This window comes from Phaenicophaeus curvirostris, chromosome 5 (genome assembly GCF_032191515.1).
Source record: "Phaenicophaeus curvirostris isolate KB17595 chromosome 5, BPBGC_Pcur_1.0, whole genome shotgun sequence".
Lineage (NCBI taxonomy): Eukaryota > Metazoa > Chordata > Aves > Cuculiformes > Cuculidae > Phaenicophaeus > Phaenicophaeus curvirostris.
Window position 1 is genome coordinate 61,882,892 of NC_091396.1, and position 20,324 is coordinate 61,903,215.

General features: G+C 53.1%; 2 pseudogenes; one reads left to right on the forward strand and one right to left on the reverse strand.

The window, feature by feature from the left end:
* Positions 1-2,813: 2,813 nt before the first annotated feature.
* Positions 2,814-6,107, reverse strand: LOC138720689 (E3 SUMO-protein ligase ZBED1-like; annotated as a pseudogene).
* A 10,359-nt stretch (positions 6,108-16,466) lies between these two features.
* Positions 16,467-19,895, forward strand: LOC138720690 (SUN domain-containing protein 2-like; annotated as a pseudogene).
* The last annotated feature ends 429 nt before the right edge of the window (positions 19,896-20,324 follow it).

The window sequence follows — 20,324 nt, forward strand, 5'->3', positions numbered from 1 at the left end:
CCCTGCTGTCCGGGAAGAGGTTGAACCCCAGGGAGGGTTAATGCCACCAGGTTGTTTTGGCACTTCCATCCAAGTGGAATGGAAGCATCTTTTTCTTTACAGCGATGCCGGAAAAACTCGGTGGAAATATTTTGGGCATGTTTTTCCTGAATGCATTAAAGAAGAATTTTCTTTCTCTCACTGTGTGTGTTTAAAGCTTGTCTGGGTTTTCGTAGCACGTTGTGGGTGGTGTGGGATTTGTTGGGAATAAATGACATGTTCTGAACTCTGAAGGTGTGTGTGCTAATTGAATTGTTGAATCCTTTATGTTATAACAGACCTTTAGGATCATTGAGGCTAACCCTGGCAATCTCCTTCCAGTGCCTGACAACCTTTACATCAAGGAATTTTTCCCCATGTCCAGTCTAAACCTCCCCAGGCACGTCTGGAGGCCATTCCCTCTCATCCTATGCCTTCTTCCTTGCGAGCCGAGCCCCACTGCCGCCTGGCTCACACCTCCTGGCCAGAGTTGCGCAGTACGATGGGTACTCCCCTCTGCCTCCTTCACTCCAGACAGAGCCCTCCAGACGGAGCTCCCTCAACCCCTTCCTTTCTGCTCCAGCCCCTTCCCACCTCCACTGCCCTTCTGCGGACGTGCCCCAGCCCGTCAATGTCTTTCTTGGAGTGGGGAGCCCTAAACTGAACCCGGCACCTGAGCTGCGGTCTCTCCGCTGCCGGATGTAGCGGGATGAGCCCTTCCCTACTACTGCTGCCCACACTACCTGATAACCAAGCCTGTGGTCCCAGCACTGATTCCCAATTCTGAAGCCCCTGACTCTGCCTCTTCCTTCAAGGAGCCCTTTCCCTCCACTTCAAAACAAACCCACAACCCCTCAGCCTCGCTTTTCTTCCTGGTTTTGGCATTTGGGGCTGTTGGAAAGAGCCACAGTGAGGAAATCAGCGGCATACTGCCATCGCATTTAGTGCTGTGGAGCCAGAGCAATGTGCAGCATCCCGGCTCTGGAAGGCAGCGCACAGCAAAAGGGGGTTTTCAGGTGGTTTCTCCTTCCTCACTTCCCAGGCAGGGCCTCCCTAAAACCACCCAGCGCAAGGTGCTGCAGCAGGCAGTCGCCTTTCAGAGGCGGCAGCCCAGGGAACGCCGTTCTCCTCTGGCTGCGGCCTGCACTCCAGGCTCTGCCTGCTGGGGATATTCCCAGACTGCAACCACGCCAGGCACTTGGAACAACAGATACGCGCACGCCTCAGCTGGCTCCCACCTTCCTCAGAAGGATCTGCAAGCCCGGAGCGTGATTTCCCCTTGTGATCCCCTTCAGGGTTTTGCCCTGGCACTGGCTTTCCCACCTAATCAAGACTGAGCTGCTCTGTCCCAGTGTGGCTGATTTCCCTTGGCTTCCTTCAGTCCAGATCAACCGCTCCAGCAACCTTAGCCCTTTCTCTTCTGCTTCAAGCCCTCCTCAGGACTGTTTCCCTCCTCCGAATGTGCAGGAGACCCTTATCATCTTGCTTGGTGAAAACTGCTGGGAAATCACTATTAACACCTTGGTTTGCTGTAGATTAAGAGTCCTTGGGAGCATTCTGGGTCCAGAACACAGAGCCTGAATATTCAGGTTTCTAGGGTTGTTTCCACTTCATTGATGAAATCTGGCTTTGGAATAGTGGATGTAGACATTTCTGTCCTTGCTGTAGATTCTATGTGCAATTAACACCGCCTTTGTTAGGCTTAGTTGGTGATGCCAACTCCCTGTCCTTATGTCACGAAAGCATTCCCTCTGGTTTTTTTCCCACCCATAATTACTGGACGTGGCAGCTGGACTGAGATTGTTGTAAATGTTGGAACTGTGAGTTAGCATCATTATCCAGTGGGACAGAGTTGGCCTTCCACAATTAGTGTCCAGTGGGATGTTGAGTTTTATTGGGATGATTTGAGTATCCACTGATTGAAATGGGAAAAAAAGGTCTTCAGAAGAGTTAGAAGGGTTTGGTTGTTTCCAGGCCACATGATTTTCATAATTCCACTTTTTTTCTGGGGCAGAACGTCCACATCCTGTAGAAACAAATCTAGATTTGGGTTCTGTTTCCTCTCTAAAGGACCAAAGTCAGGCCTGGGCTTTGATGATCTAGCCCTCACACTTCCAAAAGGAAACCTTCCGGATGCGAAGATGTCCTCTGCTCTCTGAAAGCAGCCGACTACAATTGGATAATGTGGTGTTTGCTGAGGGAGTCGCTGTGTTGACATATCCGTACCCATCTGGCCAAACCTCTTCCCAACTCCTTGCTCCCTGATGATCTCTATCCTTCACACTTACATGTTTCTTGTTTTTTGATGGCTCTGGAGATCATGCTTGGAATGGACAAATTGTGTGCACTGGGGAAGGCTTTAGCAGGAAGGTTTTAACTGGGAATTCCCAGCCTGCAGCCTCTGGAGTCATTTAGTTCATCTGAAACATTCCTTATTTAGGAAAATCAACTCATCCCAGCCAACAAGAGCCCCCAGCTGCACAGGATGGATTCAGATGGGGCTCACAGCTGCCAGGAAAAGATTCCATCACTCTGAAGAGCAGCCATGTGATTCTAAAAACCTGTAGACCAGAGTTCAAAACAGTACTCATGATGGGGAACTGCTGAGAGCGTCGTGTCTGAAAACCCCATGGGTCAATTTAATTCATACAATTTGGGCTTCCCATACCCAAATCTGTCACCTTTATCCCAGTTCGGCGCTCTCCAGCCAGATAACGGTAGTTGTCCTGATTCCACTTTGCATAGGGAAAAAGGGAATGAGGAAGAGAGATTTACGGATGAGAAAGTAACACCAAATCAATTTTAACGAACCAAGGATGGTAACGAGAGAATAATTAATGAGGAAAGGATAAAATCCATATAAGCATGCAAATGGGGGACTCCCTGCATGCCATTTATTCCATTATCTGATAATAAGGATATATATCCAGTGTTGCCACTTCTGGAAGCAGACACTGTCCGAAACCACCTCACTGATTTTCCAGAAATGGCATCACTTGGAATAGGTTGAACTGAAATATTCTGGAATCAATCCTGTTTTACCCTAAGCCAACATCAAACCACATTGCGACCCCCATTCCTGCTTCTCATTGACTCGAAAAAGTCAAAATTTTGATGCAGGAAGAGGATTTTGTCCAGGTTTTCTGGTGCCAGGATGGCTCGACGATGCTCCAGGGTGCTCTCTCCAGCGGCAAAGGCCTGGGAAGGCAGTACTGCAGTGGCAGGAATGGTGAGATACTGTCAGCCAAGCTGCCCTACAGCTGGGAAGCGCCGCTCGTTGCTCTTCCACCAGTCCAATGGATCTGTGCTCTGCTTGCAAAGTGGCTCCACAATGTAGTTTTCCAGTTGCTGGTGGATCTCTGGCATGTTCTCTGTTGGATCCTTCCCCAAAAGGATGTCATAGATGCTCTGGGATGCAGTGCTGGAACTTCTCACCTTGCAGCTGCCTGCATCCCTGCCCTCCACTTTGGAATCCGAGCTTGGCACCCAAAATGTAGCAGTGGATGTGAATGGAGGGTGAAAAAACTGTGACAGCATTGTCTTGACACGATCATGCACCTCGCTCCGTAGGCTGGGGCGGAGAAACCTCAGCTCCTTGAAGCATGGATCCAGGAACGAGGCGATGACTGCTGGGTTTTCCAGCACTTTCTCACTCTCTGAGAGCCCCCACTGCTCTGTCAGCTCCAACCGGATGTTGCTCACCACTGTCTTGATGACAGCACTGGCCTCTTCCACCTGCTGCCCAATGGCAGAAACAATTCCGTGGACACAAGGCATCAGGGAAGAGACGGAAATATTCTGCTCCTCCCGCAGGAAGGACGTGGCAATCCTGATGGTCCTCAGTACTGGGATTAGGTCCTGCAGGAGCTTCCACTGGTGATCAGCCAGGTTCTGGATGCCTGCCCCTCCCTTGGGATGCTCCTCCAGGATGGACATAATGGCCCACTTCAGGTCCAACAGGCTCTCACACATCTCCATGGTGGTTATCCAGCGGGATGCTGTGTCCATCACGAGTCTCATCTTGGATTTATTGATGGATTCCAGCTTGCTCTTCAAGGAACCAGAGGCTTTTGAGTCCTGCTGGAAATATTGGACAATCCTCTGGGCAATGCTCAAGGCTTCCTGGATCTGCTCCACTTCCAGCCCAGCTTGGACACAGCGGTGAAGGCTCCAAGCAGCACAGCACAGGCTCCTCCAACCATACATGTCCTCTAGCTGCTGTCCATTGGCCACTGTGCTCCATGGGCTGTCCTGCACAACACAGAAAATGGATTTACCAGATAAGCCAAATTCGGAGAGGACAGTGTAAAGTTTCTCCGCTAAATTGCCCTCTGCTTCACCTCTGTGTGCTTGCTGTGTCTCCAAGACGCATCGTGCCCGCTGCCATTCCCCATTGATAACATTAGCCGTAATGGTCAGGTAGGTCTGGCCAAGCCGTGATTCCCAGAATTCCACAGAGACTGCGACGGCTTGCACTGTCTGCAGGTAGCATTCCAGGTGCTGCTTGACCACATTGTACCGGTGTCGCAACATGTCAGAAAGCTGTGTGGAAGCTGGGAGGGAAAAACTTGGCTCCAGATATCCAAGGAGGAGACCAAATCCTTTGTCCTCCACCATGGAGAGAGGATGCAAATCACGGAAGATCATCTCCAGCATCAGCTCCAAGATGACATCGCTTCTCGGCTCTGAGTGGTTCTCTGGCATCATCTGCCGGGAGCGTTTCAGGGTGGTTTCTGGAGCTGCGCAGTCAGATTCAGAAGCTGGATCGTCCTTGAATTGGGAGAGCAGGGTGTCACGGATACTATGCTTCCGGACCAGGTGTTCCCGCATGGTGGTGGTGCTGTTGTGGAAGGAGAGCTGCTTCTTGCAGACATTGCATTCCACGTAGGCATCTCCCAGCTTGGTGTAGTAATTCCATACCTTGGATTTCCGCCGGTTGACATACAGCACACTGCTGGGACCATCTGGAACTCTTTTCCGCCTTCTTCGGGCTGATGGTGCCGGACTGCCTGCTGCCATGCCATAGGTGTGGAAGACTATCGCCATTTCCTCTGAGGAGACAAACAGAATGTGGCCTAAAATTCTTAGTTCAGCCTCCCTTTGGGGCTTTAATCCCACATTAGGATTGACAGATTGTTAGGATAATGTGGGATTAGGCATTAACCTCAGTCTGGGGTCAAACCATGTCTGGGTGCAGCTGTTTTGGGGGAAAAGGAAGTCAAAATGGTGCACATACCTTGAACCGACTGTCCCTCCATTGCCTCCTCCATGGGCCGTGCTCTGTCAGCATCATCTTCCATTGGCTGCGTCCCATCATCAGCACTGTCATCCTCTGGTTTAATGCTCTTCCAGAAGAATGGAGACACTCCCTTGGGATTTACATCTGCCATTGCCAGCAGGAAGTGCAACGGAGAGAATTCACACCATTGGAATTACATAGAACACACCCTGGATGCCAGACAGCAGAGCAATGTTGTTAATGATACTCCTGCCTTCGTCAGGGAGTCCCTTGGGATTTGCATGTGCTGTCACCTGCCGGAAGCACACTGGAGGGAATTCACAGTGTTGAAATTACATCCAGCAGATTCCAAATGCTGGATGGTGAAATGAGGTTGTTAATGACCAGCAGGTTGCCCACTGCTCCCACCTTCATCAGGAAGCCAGAGCGCTGCCATTCCACCCGGAAGTGATGAACCTAGGGCTCCTATCCAAAGTTCCCACTGAGGATGGAAGTGGGTGGCAGCAGCTGGAAATTAAGTCCTCATGCTTGTCGCTCCTTAATTACCCAGGGGTTTGTTAAATCCCTCTTGGGATGGGGGCAGCGCTGAGGGAAGGCAGAGCCGGCATCGCTCGGTGCTTGTCCCTTGTGAGGAACAGTTCCGCCCGGGGAGAATCTGCTGCAGGGCTGCTATGCTTCTGTGATGTCAGCACGAAGGCTGTGACGTCACCATGAGCGCTCTGATGTCAGCACGGGACCGGTGACGTCATCGGCCTGCTGCGCTTCAGGATCCGCACCGCCGGCACCAAAGCACGGCCGGGCGGCGGGTTCCTGCCCAGCAGGTCGGGGTCACATCCCTGCAAAGCATCAAAATAATCGAAAGGGACGTAGACCGCCCCACGCCGGGCCCCCGGCCACCCTACAACGGCGCCAATGGCACCGCGGGGGCAGGGTCACGTGACGCAGTGCCGGAAGAAGGCAGAAGCGGAAGCTAGGTGAGCGGCTTCCGGCCATTTCTCACCGTTCCCGTCGGGTGGCTGCGACTCAGAATCACAGAATCACAGAATAACCAGGTTGGAAGAGACCCACCGGATCATCGAGTCCAACCGTTCCCATTAAACACTAAACCATATCCCTCAGCACCTCATCCACCCGTGCCTTAAACACCTCCAGGGAAGGTGACTCAATCACCTCCCTGGGCAGCCTGTTCCAGTGCCCAATGACCCTTTCTGTAAAGAATTTTTTCCTAATGTCTAGCCTAAACCTCCCCTGTCGGAGCTTGAGGCCATTCCCTCTTGTCCTGTCCCCTGTCACTTGGGAGAAGAGGCCAGCACCCTCCTCTCTACAACGTCCTTTCAGGTAGTTGTAGAGAGCAATGAGGTCTCCCCTCAGCCTCCTCTTCTCCAGGCTAAACAACCCCAGCTCTCTCAGCCGCTCCTCATAAGGCCTGTTCTCCAGCCCTTTCACCAGCTTCGTTGCTCTTCTCTGGACTCGCTCCAGAGCCTCAACATCCTTCTTGTGGTGAGGTGCCCAGAACTGAACACAGTATTCGAGGAGCGGTTTCACCAGTGCCGAGTACAGAGGGAGGATAACCTCCCTGGACCTGCTGGTCACACCGTTTCTGATACAAGCCAAGATGCCATTGGCCTTCTTGGCCACCTGGGCACACTGCTGGCTCATATTCAGTCAGCTGTCAACCAACACGCCCAGGTCCCTCTCCTCCAGGCAGCTTTCTAGACAGACTTCTCCTAGTCTGTAGCACTGCACAGGGTTGTTGTGCCCCAAGTGCAGGACCCGGCATTTGGCCTTGTTAAACCTCATGCCATTGGACTCAGCCCAGTGGTCCAGCCTGTTCAGATCCCTTTGCAGAGCCTCCCGACCCTCCAGCAGATCCACACTTCCACCCAGCTTAGTGTCGTCCGCAAACTTGCTCAGGGTGCACTCGATGCCTTCATCCAGGTCATTGATGAAGACATTGAACAGGGCTGGACCCAGCACTGAGCCCTGGGGAACCCCACTTGTCTCTGGCCTCCAGCTGGATTTCACACCATTTCCCACCACTCTCTGGGCCCGGCCAGCCAACCAGTTTTCCACCCAGGAGAGTGTGCGCCTGTCCAGGCCAGAGGCTGACAGTTTCTCAAGCAGAACGCTGTGAGAAACTGTGTCAAAGACTTTGCTGAAGTCCAGGAAGACCACATCCACAGCCTTTCCCTCATCCAGCAGCCGAGTCACTTTGACTCGTCTGAGAGAGAGCTCCGCGGGGACGGGGGGATGGCAGGGAGCGCAGGGTGTGAGGAGGGAGCGCTGAGAGGAGCTGCGGGTGAGGCGAGGCGAGGGGAAGAAGGGAAGTGAGTGGCCTCCGGGGACTTTGGGCATGCAGGGAGCGGGTGGAGAAGAGGTGCGTGAGGCTTCTGTGGTGGTTTGGGGTGCGGGGGCGGGGGTACAAGGGAGGGGAGTAGGGGGGCTTCTGGGGGATTTGTGAGTGAGAGGGTGCAGTGGAGGGGTTGGGGTTGAGGAGGAGGAGGCGGAGGGGTGCTGTGGAGGTTTGGGGGTGAAGAGGGGTGCAGAGGAGTAGGGAAAGGGTATGAGAGACTCCAAGGCGGCTTTAGGGGTGGGATGCTGTCACTGAGAGGGTTCAGAGAAGACCTTTTAGAAGCTCCTGGGGTTTTCTGGGGGGCAGGGTACTGAGGAGGTGCAAGGGGGCACAGAAAAGGGGCGAGGGAGAATGAGCATTGGGACTTAGTGGTAGAGGGTGGGCCCTGAGGGCGTGCAAGGTGGGCACAGAGGGGCCTTTGGGAGTGCAAGAGGAGCAGAGAAGGGCTGTGAGGGTTTCTTGGGAGGTTTTAGGTGAGGGACAGGGGCACTGAGAAACTGCAGGGGATCAGAGAAAGGGAACTGGGGTCTTTGGGAGTGCCAGGTGGGTGCTGAAGGGGTTTAAGGGGCACCAGGGGTTCTTGGGGGTGATGGGTGGCACTGAGAGAGTGCAAGGAGACAGAAAAGCATTTTTAGAGAGTTTTGGGAGTTTTAGGGGTGAGAAGGGAGTACACAGAGGGCACTGGATGGTTGGATTTGAGGAGGGGGTCCATGTGGGAGAAAAGGAGGCAGAAGGGGCTCCAGGGGGACTTGGGTGTGAGGAAGGGATGCAGTGTGGCAGAGAAGGAGTACTGGAGGCTCTTGGAGGGCTTTGGGGTGAGGAGGACACTGAGGCGGTGGTGCAGAGATGTGCACTGTCAGGGTGTGAGGGGACAGAGAAAGAGTGTGAGAAGCTTCAGGGGGCCTTGGGATTACAGAGGGAACACTGGGAGGGTTGGGGGTGAAGGTGGAGACACTAGAGGGGGAGGTGCAGGGGGGCAGGGAAGGGGTTTTAGGAGCAATGTGGTCTTGATTTCCCTCTTGGACATGGGATTTCAGCGTTTTTGCCATCTGTTTTGCTTTTCCTGGCTTGAGGAACTGTAGAATAGTTTGGGTTGGAAGGGACGTTAAAGATCATGCAGTTGCAGCCCTCTGCTATGGGCAGGGACACATCCCACTAGATTAGGCTGCCCAAGGTCCCATCCAACCTGGACTTAAAAACCTCCAGGGATGAGGCAGCCACACCTTCCCTGGGCAACCTGTGCCGGTGCCTCACCATTCTCATCATGAAGAAATTCTTCCTTATGTCTAGTCTAAATCTGCCTCTCTCCAGTTTATACCCATTGCCCCTCATTGTATCACTACAAGCCTTTGTAAACAGTCCCTCTCCAGCTTTCTTGTAGCCCCTTCAGGTATTGGAAGGTCACTATAAGATCTCCTCGGAACCTTCTCTTCTCCAGACTGTACAACACCAACTCTCTCAGCCTGTCCTCATATGGGAGGTGCTCCAGCCCTCTGATCATCTTTGTAGCCCTCCTCTGGACCCATTCCAACAGTTCCATATCCTTCTCCTGTTGAGAATTTCAGAACTGGACGCAGTACTCCAGATGAAGTCTCACAAGGGAGGAACAGAGGGGCAGAATCACCTCCCTTGACCTGCTGGCCATGCTTCTTTTGATACAGCCCAGGACAGGATTGCCCCACTGGGCTGCGAGTGCACATTACCAGCTCATGTTGAGCTTCTTATCAACCAGCACCCCCAAATTCCTCTCCACAAGGCTGCTCTCAAACACATCATCCCCCCTCCTGTACTAAAACCAGGGATTGCCCAGACCCAGGTGTAGGACCTTGCCTTTGCCCTTGTTGAATCTCATGAGGTTCACACAGGCCCATTTCTCCAGCCTGTCCAACTCCTTCTGGATTACATCCTGTCCTTCTGTCATGGCAACTGCACCACTCAGTTTGGTATCATCTGCAAACTTGCACTCAATCTCGCTGTCTAAATTATTGATGAGGATATTAAACAGCAGTGGTCCCAGTACAGAACCGTGAGGGACACCACTTGTCACAGATCTCTCTGAATATAACCATCTAACCAACTCCTTATCTACCCATCAAATCTATATCTCTCTAATTTAGAGAGAAGGATGTTGTGGGGGACCGTGTCAAAGGCATTACAGAAGTCCAGACAGATCACATCTGTTGGTTTTCCTGTGTCCACTGCTGTGGTTACCCCATCATAGAAAGCCACTAGGTTGTTCATACAGGCTTTGCTCCTGGGGAAGCCGTGCTGGCTGCCATTAATCACCTCAATGTCCTCCATGTGCTTTAGCATAGCTTCTAGGAGGAACTGCAGGACCTATGCGTGATCCAGCATGTTCAAAATAGCTAAAATCTGCAGTGCAGATCTGGACAGGCTGGATCCAGGGGCCCAGGCTCTGCAGAGGGATCCGGGCAGGCTGGATCTAGGAGCTGGGTCCAAGATATGATCCAATAGGGGCAGGCGTATATGGGATACCAGGAAACATTTCTTGAAGGAAAGGGTTCATGGGCCCTGGCAGAGGCTGCCCAGGGCGGTGGTGGAGTCCCCATCCCCAGAGGGAATTAAAAGACAGGCAGACAAGGTGCTCAGGAATGTGGTTTAGTAGCGGACAGTTATGGTTGGACTGGGTGATCTCCAAGGTCTTTTCCAACCAAACCACTCTGTGATTGTACAACTCAGGCGGGAGGTCCCATTCAGGCCTCAGAGCTCCTAACGAGCAGCATCCTGACTCCTGCTCTGCTCTTACTTCTGGCCTCTCAAGGAGTTGTAGCCCCAGGCGTGCTGAGTCCGCGGTGCCACCTTGGAGTCCCATCTTGGTTGGTTTGGCTGCTGGTGCCTGCGCCCGGCACGGCTGCTGTCACACCCCGAAGGTAGACAGAGTAAGACCCAGAATTGTATTTAAACATTTAGTTTATTGCCTATAATGGTACAATTCCAAGTCAAGAATAGAAGCTCAAGTCTAGACCAATATTAGCATCCTGTAAGGGTTTGGCCCCTGGTGCCTGTGCCCAGCACGGCTGCTGACCTTCCACGGAGACGGGCCCCTCTCTGCAGGCTGTTCCCTCCAGGAATCGTGGCCTCCTCACTGGTGATGCTCTTCTCCCAGAGGAGGGTGGGCTGTCCAGTTGAGGACTTGGAACTCATGCCTCATTCCAATCCCTCCTCCTCTGCTGCCCTTGCTGTGCTCTCTGGCTGCTGTGGGATCTGTGCTGGGAATGGCTCCTTGATGCTCGCCATTCCCTGCGGGATCAGTGCGGGGAACGACTCCTTGTTGCCTGTCGTTCCCTGCGGGATCTGTGCGGGGAACGACTCCTTGTCACCTGTTGTTCCCTGCGGGATCTGTTCTGGGAATGAGTCCGTGAGGCCTGTCGTTCCCTTATCGCCTTCCTCTGTTCCGTGGACTCTGACCAGTGGATGTGCCGGCTCCCCTCTGAAGACTCTGGTTTGTCCCGTTCAGGCCTCGGAGCTCGGCCGGCGTCACGAGCAGCATCCCAAGCCGAGCCGTGGCCATCATGGTGCTGCCTTGGGGATTCTCTTCAGACCCCCTTGAGGGCCACCCTGTGACCAGCATCCTGGCCTCTTATGGAAGGGCTTGCACGACGCCACCACGTGCTCCTTGTAGCAAAGAGGGGTTGAGGCCTCAGCCTGTACTGGTGGTGCGCCATTTCATGGATGTCGTAGCTGTGGGGTCCCAGCCTGTGCAGGATGTGATGGAAAGCCCGCCGGCAGAGGGGACACACAGCTCTTCGGCAGCCCCGCTCCCAGATGCAGGGAGAACAGAAACGGTGCTGGCACGGGCTCACGCGGGCTTCATCACAGATGGTGTCCAGGCAGATCATGCATTCTGGGACCTCAGAGGTGTCCGGCACCGCGGCCTGCATCACCCGGCTGGTGCTGGCCACTGTGGAAGAGGTGCCCTGCTCCGACGCCATCTCACGCGGCAAAGGAAGATGATGCCAAGCTGATGCCTGGCCCTGGGGACGCAGCCTGTGGGAAGCAGCCAAGGGGATGGAGGGAAGCTCTGAATAGGCGCTCGCTCAGCCTTGAGGCTGGGCTTGTGGTGCCACGAATGCCAACGATGTCCTGGAGCAGACGAGTCACACCAGGAATATCTCTGTGAGCTCCTGCTCTGCAGGCAGGATGCTGACTGCTCCGACACGTGCTGGCAGCAATCAGGAAGGCAGGTGAGTGGTTCCTGCCCCACAAGGACAGCACAAGAAGGTTTGGGGTACGGCAGGTCAGGAGCAGCGGGTCCTCATCCAGCAGAACCTCTCTGTGCTCGTGGCAAAGAGCTCACTGGATGGGGTGTCCTTCCCCTCACCGTCAGATGTCTGCCCTCCATGCAGGAGGACAGCACAGTGGCCCTGCGGGGCTGCTGCAGCCTCAAGAGGAGGGGAGTCACGGGGGTCTCTGTGCCATCACAGAGCTTTAGGGGACCATGCCCAGACAGGCTGGTGCATGGAGCCACTGTTCTCTTCTTGGGGCTAGGAATACCTTCTCCTCCTCTCTTCCTGGCAGGATTCAGCCTTGTTGAGGCCAGAAGCCAGCCCTGGCTCAGTGCCTCTTGATTGTTCTGGCCTGGTTTTGAGTGGTATAACCTGCCCACGTCCAGCTTTTCTGCCTCAGCTCTTCCTGAAAATGTTCAGAAAACACCGCTGGGCTTCCCTCTCTCCCTTTCTAGCTACCCAGAATGTCTTTTGCCAAGTGGCTCAGCTCCACCTACAGCTCCAAAGCAAAGATGACACATCCATCAACTTTGTGGATGCCAGGAATGCCTTCAAGAAAGCAGATCCACAAGGTTAGGAGCTCAGTTTTCCTCTAGCATTTCAGATCCACAGATCTTCCAGCCTCCTGAGCTGCTGTGGGATAGAGGAGCATGCCTAAAACACCTGGGTTTTGGTATCCTCTGGGTTTCCTCAGCCATTTCACATGGATGTTGTAGAGAGGAGGGAGCTGGCCTTTTCTCCCAAGTGTCAGGGGACCAATCTAGTGATTCTGTGATGTGGATTATCCCTTCCTCTCAGCACTGTTGGGAGTGAGCTGGGATGCCATCAGCAGGATTTTCACATGATTCCTGGAGCTGAGAGTTGCTTTGGCAGGCAAAGTTCACCTTGCATACCTGCTGGATGACATCAGATCCCCTCCTGTGCAAGAATCCCTGTGCTGAGCCCAGCTTTGAACATATGGCTTCAGAAGGGTTATAAGTTGCGCTCCATGCATGCATCCCATTTCCTTTGGGTCTGTTCAGAGCCAAGCTAGGTTGAACATTCTGGGGTTGATGAGAAGAGATGGTCTGGCTTTTCCCTTGTGATTGGGAATGCTTTGCTGTTCCTGGCCAGCTGTTGCACTCATTATTCCTTTCTGGCACTGTGCTGGGTTGGTTTGGGTGATTGAATAATGGAGTAACCTGAGCAGAAAGCTGATCTATTCTGGAGGATTTACTTAATCTCCCAGAGATTTATGTTCTGATGATCTGCTTGCAACCTGGGTTTTCCTCTCTGGAGTGGCTGTGTGAACTGATGTTCAAATGGCCCTGCTCCGTACTTCCCCGGTGTGGTCAGGCCTTTGAGAAGATGAAAGCTGAGGCTGCCACTTCCAAAAGGGGCAAACCCCTTTCCAAATACCATGAACTGGGAATGGTGCTGTGCCAGATGGAGCCTTCGGGAAGGTAAGGTGTTCGAGAAGGATTATTTCTGTGAGGACAAAGGTCTGTGGAAGAGGAAAACATGGTTGGATACCAGCTATGTGTCCATAACTGCAGCTTCTCCATGGGCTGCTTTTCACCTCAGAGCTGGACAAGATTTTCCAAAGTGCTGCAAGCTCCTGCTCTCCAGTAGTCTGCAATGGGAGCTTTGGGATCCATCTCTGTTCCCTTCTGCTCTGCCCTGAGCCCCCATCCCATGTCCGTGTGGCTGCGACACTTAGATGGCAGCTCTGGAGATGCTTGTCCCCCCTGGTTGGAAGGTTCTGTGAGTCTGACAGCTGGGATCTGGCTTCCAGGACGTTGCACTTAGCTGCAGCAGAATTCCTCCCGTGCCTCTGTGGAGATGGCATCTTCCTGAAGTCCAGCAAAACACTGGCTTCATCCCTGCTGTCCGTCTTTGGGGCATCTGGGTCCCTCTCTGAGCAAGGAGCACATCTCTCTTCATGTTCTGGGATGAAACGTCCCAATGAGGGCTAGTTCCAGGGTTAAATCCTAGCCCAGGAGGAGGCTGTGCAGCTGCTGTGGGGCTTCTCCCTGCATTCCACACATTTGGGGATCTGCCAAGTGCCCTTCACCCCAAACAAAAGTATTCTGGTAGCAGAGAATTCCCAGATCCTGGAAGTGACAGATTCTTCCAAGGCATTTTGAGGCAGGGTTCCATATCCCAGTTTCTGCAGCCCATCCCAGGCGTTGTCCCAGAGCAGAGCTGAGCGTGTTCCCTTTACCAGTGTTGGATGCAGATGCTGCTGTTCTGGGTGCATTTTTCCCATTTCCTGACAATCCTCAAACAGGATGGTTCTACCAGGATTCCAGATGCCACAGTGGATGATTCCCCTCACTCACAGTGTCCAGAATCCTCACTGCATGCAGTGTCCAATTGGGAAATGCTTTGTTGCTTCCCCTTGGCCTGACAATGCGTAGGTGCCGTTAGTGCTGTACCAAATCCATTTCCCATTCTGTGTCCCAATGCAATCCGGGAATGGATCTGTTTTGTTGCCCAGACTCAGTCATCTCCATTTTGATTTTCCTGCCACTCCTGTGGTCCCGAGATCCATTTGAGTTCTGGCTTTTCCCAAAGTGGTGCCAATTCTCAGTGGCCACTTTCCAGCCAATGTTGGATTCTTCAGAGCTTCCTGCTGGTTTTGGTGGCTCCTTTCCCATGTCAGCCCTCGGTTGGTGCTGTGGACACCTGTGACATCCTCATTCTCACAGCTTGTGTTTCCTTTAGGGATGTATGTCGAGCCATACATCAGCTGGTGGACAAATCTTTGCAGGAGTTCTACTACCTTCTGTCCCCTTTGGAACATGAACAACAAAACTTCTCCCATTCCTCTTATTTTCCATCTTTAATTTGACAACAGAACAGGAAAAATAGGTTTTTGTGGAACCAAAACCACCATCAGGAATAAATGGAATGGATGCTGCAGTTTAAAGTGAACATGGAAACAGTTAAATAAAATTTAATCCCAATCCATGTCACAATGACCAGATCCCAAGGGTTTGTGCCTCAAATGGATGAGAATGCAGCTCTGTTGCCTTGGGGAGGCAAGGGGGTAGAAAGCAGCACTGCTTTTGTGAAGGGCCCTGCCATTTTCCAAAGGCCCTAAATTGCTTGATCTGAGCCATTGAGATGTATATGGACGTGGTAAGCATGGCTGGGAAGGAGAGAGGTGAGGCCAAAGGCTCAGAGATGGGAATGGGGAGCTTGGGAAGTGGTGCTTCTGGCTGGATTTTGGGGTCAAAGCCAACAGTTAAGTCTGGCTTTGGAGCTGAATCCAGCACTCCACAAGAAATGAAGGCAAACACGTGATGCGCAGGGACTGCAGCCTTCCCAGAGGGCTGGGAGTGGCACCTTTGGCAGCTATTCCTGCCCTCAAAGCAGCTCTCTTGCTCCCCTTAGGCTTGGAGGGGTCTTCCCTCCTCCGGACATTCCTTTCCACTTCCAGGACCAGTTCTCCATTGCTGCGAAACCCCGCATATCCATAGTGGAAATCTATGACATGGAGCTGGTGGACATTGGAAAGGTAGAAAGCGAGAATGATGTAGGGAATGGCATGCAGCATCGGGGCTTCCTCTGATTTCTGTAAATGCCAGCTTCAATTCAAGGTAGGAGTTGGGAGCAGTCGAACCCCGAGCCATCGTGGCTGCAATAGGGATGCTTGCTTTTGCTTCTCCTAAAACATTTCAGCTGCCTGTGAGGTGGCTTCAAGCCCCAAATCCCAGTGATGCTTCCAGGGAATATGATCAGAATGGCCCTGAGGCCACTGTTAATGAGAGGAAAAAATACTGTGGGCTTGCATGGGCATCTGGGAAGAGTGATTGGAACCATCCAAGACGAAACTGCTGCTACTCTTAAAGGCAGCCAAGCTTTCTGACTTCCTAGAGTGTCGGCATTGCCTCCAGATTCTGACTCAGTGGGTTAGGTTTTTTTTACCCTCGGGAATAAACAAGTTTCATTTTAAAGCTGCCTGGCACTGCCTCTCTGTTGCTGATCCTTACCTGTGTGGCATCCCCTTCTCCAGGTGATTAGGGACAACATGATGGGGAAGGCACAGGGAAAACCTCACCAGAGGCATGGTGGTCATCCAGGTGGGGTGGGTGCCTTGCAGGGAGAGCTGGGACAGGTTGGTCCATGACTGAAGGAGCCCTTCTGGGTGATGAGGAAGTCGTGGAGGGAGTATGGGCCAGGAAGTGGGTGGAAGTGGCTTCTCCAGTTTGTGGGCATTTCACTCTCTGGGTGTCCCAGGAATAGAGCAGGAGGAGCATCTGCACTCTCCTGGGAAGCAGCAGGTGGACAAGATTACACAGACTCTGGGGACTGGGTGGCCTGGGTCCCCTTTCCCAGGTGTCCCTGTGGAGCAGGTGGCTCCCTGTGGGTCTGCATCTCACTGAGGGGCTGCATCATGCCCTGCCTTGCTGCCACAGGTGCTGGGGGGTGGTGGTGGGGAGGACCAGCTTCTGACTCTTTTGCAGGTGCTGGAGAAGAGCATTGAGGTGATGGAGGCCAAGGTGTCAGAGTGGGAGCTGCTGGTGAACCACTGGGACACAGGGCTGAAGGAGAATCTTTGCACTGACATGACCAGCTACCTCCAGGTGGGGTGTGGGGGGCACCTGGGGATATGAGAGCGTGCTGGGACAGGCTCTGATGTTCTCTGCTGTTTCTCACCCTGCAGGGCGACCTGGATGCCCTCTGAGCCCAGGTGCAGAGGGATTTAAATGAGCACGTGGGGAAGATTGCAAAAGCTTCTCACGTAAGGGAATGAGCATGTGGTGGTAGCCAGGCAAGACATCCTTACTGCTGGTGTCAGAGATCTCACCTCTTCCCCTTCTCCTGACAAGAGATGGAAGCACATATGCTGGAGCTGAACTTGGAGTGGCAGAGGTGACACTGGCAGTTCTGGGCAGAGCTGCTGCCCTCTAAGGGGCTGGTAGGTAGGGGGGTGAAATCCCCACAGTGAGGCTTAAGAGGGGTTCCCAGGACTGGTTTGCTTGGGGTGAAGGAGAAGCTGAGAAGTAAGAGTCTTGTCGGGAAAGGAGGGATGGGTATGTGGGTCTGTCAGCGAGAAAGTTCCCTGGTTGGCAGTAGGGCTTAAAGCACAATTTCAGCAAATGACTCTCACCACTGTCATTTTGCATTACCATTGGGAATGGGGCACTTCAGCTGAGGGATGGGAAGGGGATACTTTCCCACAGGAGGCAGTAGAAGTCATTGTCACGGGAATTGGAACTGCTTAGGGCTGGAGAAAGGGTTGAGTATAGGTGATGGGGAGTGTATGTCCTCCTCTAGTTTACAGATGGGAGCTGGGACTGTCAGCACAAGGTTTTCTTGCCTTTCTTTTGGCACAGCTCAGCATAGAAGTGCCTGTGAGGAAGCTTTGAGTGGAAGGTGGACAAGCTGGATCAGGAGGTGGTGGTGCTGAGTAGGGAGCTCAGGGGCCTCAGATCAGATAAAAAGATGGTGGCAAAGCATGTGAAGGGGATGCTGAGAAGCTGATGGCAGTGCAGGCTGATGTGAGTCCCTTGTCACCACCCTGTTCAGCAGAGGGAGATGCAGTGTTCCTGTGCTGGGGCTGAACTCTGTCCTCACCGTTCCAAGTGGAAGCACAGTTCCTGGCATAGGTCAGTCAGTTCCTGTTGCAGTTCTGGTAGGGTGGTGCTGCTGGCCTCATCCTCCAGCAGGAAGACTTGCAAGTGGATCTCCAGACCCTGGAACTCAAGATGCTGGTCAAAGTCTTGGAGAACCAGAGGCAGTTGGCATGTGATGCTCAAACCAGTATCGGAATGGCCCCATGGCAAGGTGTGGCAGAGGAGGTGAGTGTTGGTCTGAGCCTTAGGGCCATGATGGTCACCAGAGATGTTGGACTGGGGCATGTGCACCACTGCACATCTGCTGGCGTGGTGGCACACATGCCTGGCAGATGGCAGAGCCGTGGAGACAGCCCTTACAGCTGGGACATCAATCCTGGGTTTGTGTAACACCTGGCAAGGGCATCCCTGAAACTCTTCCCATCCCTTCTCTGCCAACCTCCCCTGAGCTGTGCCTGTGCTCTGCCCTGGAAGGGGTTGTAGGTGACGATACCCACAGGCCTGCAAGGCTCTTTTGCTCTTAAAATCCACATTTCTGCTTTTACATCTTTCACCCAGCAGCTGGGCAGGTGCCAGCAAGCTGTCTCCACGGCTTGAGCATCTAGCTTCCCCCACTCCTTTAGTAGTGCCTCCTTTGGGGCAAAACATTTCAGCAGAATGACACCATGGGAAAAAATGAACCTGCTTGCTTTGGAATAATAGTGGTTGGCAGTTCCCCATGGAGGAGAGGGATCGAGCAGGATTAGTAGTCCCTGCAGCCTGCACAGTACTGCAGGGTCCTAGATTGGCTTCTGAGGGATGCTCTGTTTGGCTCCCAATGAGGCATCAGATTTTCCAGATGGGGATCCAGTGGGACAGGCACAGGTAGGGAGAAGCAGCCCACATTGTGGAGGACCAGGGGGGCAGTCAGGTTGAGTCTGCTGTCCATGGGCAGATCTGGAGCCAGTCAGCAATTTGGGATAGGGATAAGTGATCCCAGTGAGCTTGGGTGCTTCCCCATCTTACCTGAGATATTTTTAGCAACCTCTAACTAGGCTTCCCAGCTGAATGTGTTTCCTCTTGTTTTTGCCATGGGGGTTCATCCCCTGGCTCTTCTTTGTGAAAGTCCTTGTGCTTTCTCCATCCTTGTGGGGTGGAAGTGGGTGGGGGGACAGGATTCCTGCCACAGCCTTTCACTGTTCTTGTGCTATCTGTTCCCACCACAGCAAGTGCATCTCATCGTGGGTCAAGCTTTGAAGCCCTACATCGAGGACTGCATGGGGATGGTTGACAATGCCTTGGAGCTGGTGGTGGGGGAACCTCTGGCCCTCCCTGGGACAAAGTGGCCATGCTGTCCTCTCTCTGCCCCAGAGGCCAACCTCGTCAGCACACCCTGCTCAGAGCTTGTTTGGCATTGCCCTGTGGTACCACTCACAGTCCCCTCATGTGGGCATTCTTGGGTGAGAGCCCACTGAAGGGGAGGGTGGGCCAGGCTGGTTCTTGCATGGACTTAGCGGGTTTTATTGGGCTCCAGCTGTTGCTCCAAGCAAGCAGCCAGGCTGGTGTTGAGGGGAGAAGACGGCACTGGTGATGATAACCTGACTGGTGTCTTGCTCCTGTGTTCACAGCTGGATGTCAACCCCGATAACTGCTGGGAACTTTTTGGGTACTAGGGCTTTGCTGTCATCCACCTCTCCAGCATCATCCACCTCACAGCCATGACCATACAGCATGTCCCAAAAGCACTCTCACCCCAGGGGACCATCCCCATTGCCCCCAAGAACTTTGCTGACTAAATGGAAATCCTGTGGCCAAACCCAAGGGAAGAGTAAGGGGATGTGTGGGAGGATGCTATGGCGGAGGGCACAGGAAGTCAGGGCCAGAAAACTCTGTACCTGACTGTGGGGTACACTGGGTGGTGGGTGTTACCCTGAAGAAGAGGAAGAAGCAGTACTGGGAGGAAAAGGGTGAGCAGCAGGCTTTGGGAAGGGTTTGGGGAGACACTGGGAGGGAGGGGATTGAATAGGTGTAACTTGCCGCTGTGTCTCCCTATTCTGCCTTGGCTGTGCTCAGCATTTCTGGTTCTCCCTCTCTGACCACTCCTGGTTCTCCCTTTCTGCCTCCCTGCCTCCCCACCCCAGTCCTGTAGAACTTAAAGGAGGAGGGAGAGGCAGGGGGCCTTCAGGGGCAGCTCACATACGACATGATGGCTAGCCTATCCAAACACAAGATTTCAAGGTAAGTGCTTTGACCTCCGAACACGGGACTCGGAGAAGAACATGGGGTCCCTTGGCTTTCTGAGCCCTCAGGAGCTCTTGAGGGCCCAGGCTTTCCCTCCTCTCCCAAGCAGACACCATGGCCTCGTATGAGCTGGGGCAGCTCTGGGTGCTGAGCCATGGGACCACCCTGAATACTCCTGCATCTCCCGCTGCTGTGTGCACGGGGAGCCGGCACACAGATCCCCCTCTGTCTGCCTCCCTGCTTGTGGTTTTTAATTCCACCATCTCTGTCTGCAGCCACCACTGGTTTTCCTTCTAGCTTTTTTCTCTGCTTCCTGGTTGATTTTTCAATCTCCCGTCCAATAACGTCCTTGAAGCTCCCTATGTCCATCTGGGTGCAGAGACACACATTTGTTCATTACTCATAAACACAGCTGCTTTTGAAATAAAGTAAATGATACGGTTATAGTTTGTTTTACTTGGCATTAATGCTTTAAATATGGGGAATTCACTGATTCATGTCCCTAGTTCATATCCTTTCAGGTCATCCTGTATCTTGGCAGTTAGGCAGTGGGATCTAAAGGGAGGTCTCCACGCAAAACATATGACTGTTGGATAAAGGCTTCATTCTGTGCCCATAATCAGTAACTTCAGGACTTTCTGTAGATTCTGCACAGCAGTACTCACATCATATTGCAAAGCACT